The sequence below is a fragment of the Mesoplodon densirostris genome, chromosome 13 (assembly GCF_025265405.1).
Source record: "Mesoplodon densirostris isolate mMesDen1 chromosome 13, mMesDen1 primary haplotype, whole genome shotgun sequence".
Classification (NCBI taxonomy): Eukaryota; Metazoa; Chordata; class Mammalia; order Artiodactyla; family Ziphiidae; genus Mesoplodon; species Mesoplodon densirostris.
This window is the reverse complement of record NC_082673.1, coordinates 60,216,402-60,223,930: the sequence shown is the minus strand read 5'-3', so window position 1 is coordinate 60,223,930 and position 7,529 is coordinate 60,216,402. Positions and strand designations below refer to the sequence as shown.

General features: G+C 48.3%; 1 non-coding gene across 1 annotated transcript; it reads left to right on the top strand.

Annotated features, from left to right (window-relative positions):
- The first annotated feature begins 6,598 nt into the window (after positions 1 to 6,598).
- On the top strand, positions 6,599 to 6,671 carry TRNAG-GCC (transfer RNA glycine (anticodon GCC)). The gene has a single exon. It is a non-coding gene; the product is annotated as a tRNA-Gly (tRNA).
- Positions 6,672 to 7,529: the final 858 nt, after the last annotated feature.

Genomic DNA, 7,529 nt, shown 5'->3' with positions numbered 1-7,529 from the left:
TGATAATCTTGCCAGAGCTTGTTGAAATGAATGATCAGGGAAGGATGGCTGCCCATGGCACTGGGGACAGGAAAATTGTACAAGGACCAAGGAAGTTCTATTCTTCCCTGAAACATTTTGGTGAGACTGTTTTGTGACCTGTCTATGCTTGATGATACTAGGAAAGCAATTAGAGGCTGGACTCAGGGCCCCTTGGCATTAATGGACAGAATAGGTACCCAGGGCAGCTATATATATCCAGTTAATGCAGGTTGTGGCCTGCACAAGGGCACCCAGATTAAAAGGGAAAGCAGGAGGAAGGAAGGGGCGATTTTTACTAATGCTTCCCAAAGGAGGCACCTTTTTCTCATTTGCCCAAGGCGCTGTTATTTGCCAGCAGAGAATCTGGGGAATCATCTTTTTCAATTACCCTGTGATCATGGATGGTAGGACTAACTGAGTTACCTTGTAACTGATGTCAACACATCTTCATAGCCCACGAACATTTCTTGGATCTAAATGGAAGGCCAATTCCCAAGTCTTGCTTTATTTTGGACACGGGAAGTGTTTCTTGACTGGTCAGTCGGGGTTCACCAGGGGAAGCAGAAGGCCCTGTGAGTTCTGAGGTAAGGGATTTGTTACAGGAGTGAGACCTGACTTCCCTGTGGGAGGAGCTGGGGAGGCGAAGACCGGGAAGGGACTGGAGGGTCAGAGAAGGAGCCACCAAGCCTCCAGTCGGATAAGCTAAGTAGACCCCACCACTGCGGAGGGACCGCAAAAAAAGCCTTCAGGGAGGTTTTGCAGGGGGACTCTGCCCTGTGTGGGTCCCTCCTCCAGGGATCTGCCACCAAGCATCTGAGGGGGAGGGTCTGGGGCTGCTGTTAGGAGGAGCTGGATGTGGAGTGGAGGAGAGTGAGGACAAGTGGGACCTGGCATCTCTGTGTCTGCCTGTCACCAAACTTAACCCTGACCGCCTTCCGAGAGTAATGGCCGCCACCTCATGTTCATCTTCCAGATCTTTTATGAGCTCCTCCTTTGTCCAGCTCTAACTCAGGGTTACGGGGAAGGGGAGCTGGGAGAGGTAGTTTCATTTTAGCCAAGTTGCCAGGGTACAAACCACCCCGCTTGAAGGAAAGGGGGGGAGGGGTGTGCAGAATAAAGACACAAACACTGCAGAGTCCTTAGTTCAAAGCACCTGAGGTTCTGAGATGTGTGTGTAGCAGAATTGCTTGGGGAGATGTTGAAAGACAAATTCCCAAGCTCCAACTCTCAAGATTCCGAGGTCGCATCTGGGCACCTGTTTTTTTTTTTTTTTTTTTGCGGTACGCGGGCCTCTCACTTCTGTGGCCTCTCCCGTTGCGGAGCGCAGGCTCCAGACGCGCAGGCTCAGCGGCCATGGCTCACGGGCCCAGCCGCTCCACGGCATGTGGGATCTTCCCGGACCGGGGCACGAACCCGTGTCCCCCGCATCGGCAGGCGGACTCTCAACCACTGCGCCAGCAGGGAAGCCCTGGGCACCTATTTTAACAAGCTCTGTAGGTGATACTGATGCACATAAAGCTTGAGAACCACTGTCACCAACCTTACAAGCAAATAAATAGTTTATTAATCAATTCAACTCTAATGGCCTGCTGTTGAAAGCCCTCAATAACCTGGCATTTAGGGACCCTGGGACCGTGATCCAGATGTTGACACTACCCCAAATTCCCTCCTCAGCTGGACTTTGATAGGTCCTCCATCTGCATGCCTGAACCCTTTCAAAAGCAGATGAGATCTACTCCTGAACTCTTCTCCGAGGGAGCTCGGTGTGGTGGATCGGCAGAGGGCAGAGGAATCTCACCTGATACTGCCAAGGTGTTGACGGATTGGGAAAGCTGACGTATGCTCCACCCTGCAAACTGGGTTTACTGGTAACTCACACAATGGATTTATTTCTTTCAGATGATTACCATTAAACAGTATGCACCTGACAGCCCAAAGTGTGTGGGCATCTGTGCAGGGCACTATGTGAAGCGAGTGAAAATGGTGGGTACCTGCCTTAGAGGTCAGGGAGGACCAGATTCACAGACCCTCCCACGTTCCTTATTTGCCCTGGGGCCTCAGACTCTCCCCCCAGCCACCTACCTACACACCGCTTCCACTGGCTCCATGGAAACTTTTGACCCAAAGCTACGGGAAATGCCAGCCTCTAGCTGCTTGGGGAGGTAAGGCAGGCAACCCGATAAATCTCCAGGGGTGATAGGGCAGGGCCTGGAGTGGCCCAGCTAAGGTGCAAGGCTGAGCTGAGAGATCTCCCTGCAGAGCCCCATAGGGTCAGAGTCAAGGCCAGCATGTAGCTCTCCAGACCATCCCTTTCCCACACCTGTGTCTTCTGACTTTGTGAACAGAATCACAAAGAAACTGAAGCACATTCAAAATGCCCCTTTCCCCTGTCTTCTCCTCCTAGTATTAGTCAGCAGTACTGACTGAACAAATCGGTGGGCTGGGGATCCTCACACGTTAAACCTGCCTTGACAACCCAGGGACCTTGATGCAGAATCCTGAGTTTCACCCTCAAAGGACCTGACTCAAAAGGTGAGACTGGGAAGCTGCATTTTAAACGGTGCCATGAGGAAGTCCCATGCAGATGGTCAAGGACAAGATTCTGGAAAACCTTGTCTAGGCAGAATGCTTGTGGAGGTGGGGTGGGAAGAGGAAGGGGCAGACCAGAATAAGACTTCACAGTCTAGGTGGGCAGGCAGATGGCACACAAATGAAAGAGCGTAAGGACAGGCAACATGCAGAGCCCCACAAAGACGCTGGGAGAAGGGAGAATTCACTGAGGTGCATTGATCTCTGTCTGTTTTGTTCATGGCTGTATCCCCAGCACCTAGCAGGGCTGGGACTAGGGTGAGACGAGGGAGGCATCTAGGGCACAGAGTTTAAGGAGGCGCCGACCCTCAGGGGGCAGCCCTGTTCTTGTTGCTCCTGGAGGGAGCTCCTGCTTAAATTCCGCATCCTAGATCTCGCGCCCTCCTCACAGCCCTGAAACCTACAATTAGGCCTAGCGCATAGTAGGCACTCTGTAAATATTTGTTGGGTGAACGAATGAATCTCTTTAACAAACATTTACTGAGTGCAAACCATAACACTAGGTGTGGGCAGTGGGGGGAGGGGCAGGTCCAGGAGAAAATGACAGCCTAGAAATGAATTGGACACAGATCGAGCTCTGAAAGAATTTGTAAAACTTGATCTAGTAAGGTGAGCAGGCTGGGAAATAAAAAATGCAAGGGAGTGGGCTTCCCTGGTGGTGCAATGGTTGAGAGTCCGCCTGCCGATGCAGGGGACACGGGTTCATGCCTCGGTCCGGGAAGATCCCACGTGCTGCGGAGCCGGGAAGATCCCACATGACGCGGAGCGGCTGGGCCCGTGAGCCATGGCCGCTGAGCCTGCGCGTCCGGAGCCTGGGCTCCGCAACGGGAGAGGCCACAACAGTGAGAGGCCCGCGTATCGCCAAAAAAAAAAAAAGCAAGGGAGTGAAGGCTGCTGGAAAGGGAAGGGGCAGGGGGGAGGGGGTCTCATCGATCTCTGCGGGACGACGTGCTCTGTGAGAGCTGAGACCCTGCCTCCTCTGACATAGCCCCGTTCCCGGCACAGGGTGGGCACTTAATATACATTCGTCAAATGACTGAATGGCAAGCAACAGCCTGAAAGGTCCAGAGACATGCCCCAGTGTGTTGTGCACCTTTATAGTTGAGTCTAAGTCCAAAAGCAGCAGGCGCCTGGAATTCGCTGAGATTAATAACAAAGGCTCCCTAACGATCCAGCCCAGCAGGTCCCACACTTGGTTGATTATCAAAACCATCTGAGGTGTGTTTGGAAAATACTGACTCCCAGGCCCTACCCTAGAGGCGCCAAATCAGGGTCTTTATGGCGGGGCTCAGGAATCTGTATCTGAAACTGCCCAGTGCAGTTCATGAGCACCCGGCCTGGGGACCATCGCTCTAATCAGGAGACCAGACCCCACCTTCTCAAGAGCTCCTGGTGGGCTCAACCTCCAGGAGTGGCCACAGCCCTCCCGCATACCCCCAAGTTTGTACTGTGGTAACATACACATGACATAAAATTTACCATCTTGACCATGTCAGTGGTATTAGTACATTCATAACATTGTACAACCATCATCACCATCCAACTCCAGAACTCTTTTCAGCTTGCAGAACTGAAACTCCCGCCCTGCTCCCACAGCTGGCGTACCTGGGAAGTTTAGATGTGTCCCACAGGGGGATGGGACATGTGACTGTGGGAAGGTCTGAAGCTGTGGGCCCGCAGGGGCAACCTCAGCAGACCTTGATTCCCTTCACTAGAAGAGGGCGCCGTGCTTCATGTTGCTCTTTCAGGCCGATTCCTTCCCCCAGATAATGATGAGGAATCAGCTGGGCAAAGAAAACCCTGGAACTCCCAAACTCAGAAGCATCCTTCAACTTACAAACCAAGGGAATGGATGGGAATTCCCTGGTGGTGGTCCACTGGTTAAGACTCCGCAGTTTTACTGCCGAGCGCGCGCATTCAATCCTGGTCGGGGAACTAGGATCCTGCAAGCCACGTGGTGTGGCGAAAAAAACAACAACAAAAAAACAAGGTAACTGAAAGATTACCTCCTCCCTTCTAACGCTGTCCACCTGCCTCCCTCATCTTTGCCCAGGGAGATGAAATGAGGCTGCTTCTTCAACTGCATCAAGCTTCTTATACTCCTAAAAGGCAGGAGTTGGCCAGAAGGTGGCTACTAAAACTCAAGGGCCATCTCATAGAGAACCTCTGCTTTAAAAAGAGGCCAGTTGTCAAAATGAACCAGTTCAGAAGCATAGCCCCTGGAGGATCTCAAGCTGTAAGCAGTGGTAGGAAGGATGCCTGAGTCAGGCCCTGGAAGTGGATTGGACCTGCTGGACCGCCAGGGAATTCCCCCTTGTGACCTTTCTTTATCACATTCTTGTTAGTGGGTTTAGGCCTCCTTTACACAGTTGTCTGGGGAAAAAAATACCTTTGTTTTGGAGGATTATGCAAACACTTTTATAAGTGATTTACTGGCCTGTGTTTAAACTTTATTTAGTTGGTCCTGATTTACTTTACTAATTGATGCTCAATTCCAGGAAAAGCTCTGGTTCAAGGTTTACAGCCTGCCGAAATGTAAACACAACACAGGAAGATTCTCCTCACAGTTCAGGTGATAAGGGGCTTCAAATATATGAATGGCATCCACACAGAAAAGGAATTAGATTTGGTTGGGGTGGAACTCCACAATGGCAGAACTGGGATTTGTGGGATGGAAGCTATAGGAAGAAGTATCCCCTTGGTATGAGGAAAAAACTTTTGAACATTTATAATTATTTTAAAATAAAAATAAAAATGAAGTGCCCCAGGAGGTGGTGAGCAGCTGACCACTGGAACCATTGAATCAGTGGGTGGAGGGGTCACCTGTCAGGATGCTGGGAAGGGTTTGAGCTGATGTCAAAGGAGATCCAACTCAGGTCTAGGATTCTGCAATGAATGTTGGGGCTAGAAAGTTATATACACAGAGTTACTCCCTGTCCAGGGCCAGGGAAATGCTTTTCAGACAGGACTAAGGAGAAAGGATTTCCACATGGGAAGACTTGTTACAGAAAACATTATTTCAGTGGGTAGTTAACAAAATAGAGCATGCATGTGAACTTATTTACAAAATGGAGATGGTGTCATTCACATCGGTCACAGGGCTGCTGTAAATACTGAGACAATATGAGGATGTGCTTGGAACAGAGCCTTAGCTCAGTAAGTGTTCGAGATTATTAATAGATTATTTACAATGCGTAAAAGTTAGCTGGTCAGTTTCTTTCTGAGGATACAGTCATTAGATGGCTACTGAAATAACTAGGAATCTATAAAAATTGACTGTGGTATATTGCCCATGGTAGAGTAGGAAGAGATAGGTTTTGGGGTTTAGAAACTAAAACTTGGTTAATATACCCACTTCTCCAATCACAGGAGATAGTAACTATCTGTAATGCCATATTCAAATACAGAATACAGTAACTTGCGTTACCTAGCATACAGTTTACAGTGTACATTTACCTTTTTGCATATAGATGGGGACATATGGCATAAGTATTTATATGCATATTTATAATTACTGTAATTCCTTGAAGTTAGGAAGTTAAGCAGTGAAAATATTCTTTTTTTTTCTTTCTTTCTTTTTCTTTTTCTTTGTGGTACTCGGGCCTCTCACTGTTGTGGCCTCTCCCATTGTGGAGCACAGGCTCCAGACGCGCAGGCTCAGCGGCCATGGCTCACGGGCCCAGCCGCTCCGCGGCATGTGGGATCTTCCCGAACCGGGGCACAAACCCGCGTCCCCTGCATCGGCAGGCGGACTCTCAACCACTGCGCCACCAGGGAAGCCCGAAAATATTCTTATAAAGTTATAAAATTGGTCCGTACTAAAACATCACTTCTCAGCTAATACTACTACCCCCTACTTCTTCTGTGATAGGGCTTTAAAAGTCCAAGTAAAGTGAAAGATGTTATGATTTATAATTTTGTCAGAAAACGTATGCTGAGATAAATAACATATAATTCATTCTCTAAGAATTAGTGCATGTTTGGGACTTCCCTGGTGGCGCAGTGGTTAAGACTCTGCACTGCCAATGCAGGGGGCCCAGGTTCGATCCCTGGTCAGGGAACGAGATCCCACATGCATGCCACAACTAAGGAGCCTGCCTGCCGCAACTAAGACCCGGCGCAACCGAATTAATTAATTTATTAATTTAAAAAAAGAATGATGCTTGTAAAAAAGAATTAGTGCACATTTGTAGTGATAACCTAGACTTATTAAACCTAAGAAAACATTTTAATATTTAGTTTCATTTTTCAATATGAAGTTCCAATCAAACTTTTCTCCCCACTGATTACAAAACTGTGATTCTCTAAGTGAATTCATATTAAATGTTCTTGCCTGGTAGCAATTATCCTCAGATGTGGGAAGAGAAAGAGAGGGAGCATGAGCAAGCGCTAGCGACCTTTCTCAACTGTTGCCTAATTCTCTAGCTAAGTAGCAATGCGAGACAAACAGATCCACTGTCCTTTCTTCAAAGTCTTGTGAAATAGAAGCAGAATGACATTTCCTTTACTAGAGGAGGCCCTAGAAATTTACCCGGGATCTTTTACCAGAATTTTGCTGGAAGAGTTTGTGCCATGAGTTTGAAGTAGATAGCTACATTCAGATCAGATACTCCAAGACACTTCAGAGTTCAAACCTCACCGTGACTTTTGATTGCCATTTGAATGCATTCTCAGAATTTCAGAGCTAGAAAACCATTCTAGAAAATGGTCCCTGGGGGTCAAACTTGTGTTGCTTTTGGTCAAATACATTTGGAGGCAATCCTCTCATTTAATAGGTAAGAACACTGAAGAGAAAGTGGATAAGTGATTTTCCCTAGACAACAGGAGATTAGTGGCTTGACTGGAACCATGACCCAAGTCTCCTGGAATCACCTGAGGATCTTCAAAAACTGATACTCCCTGATCCTACTGATGTCTCG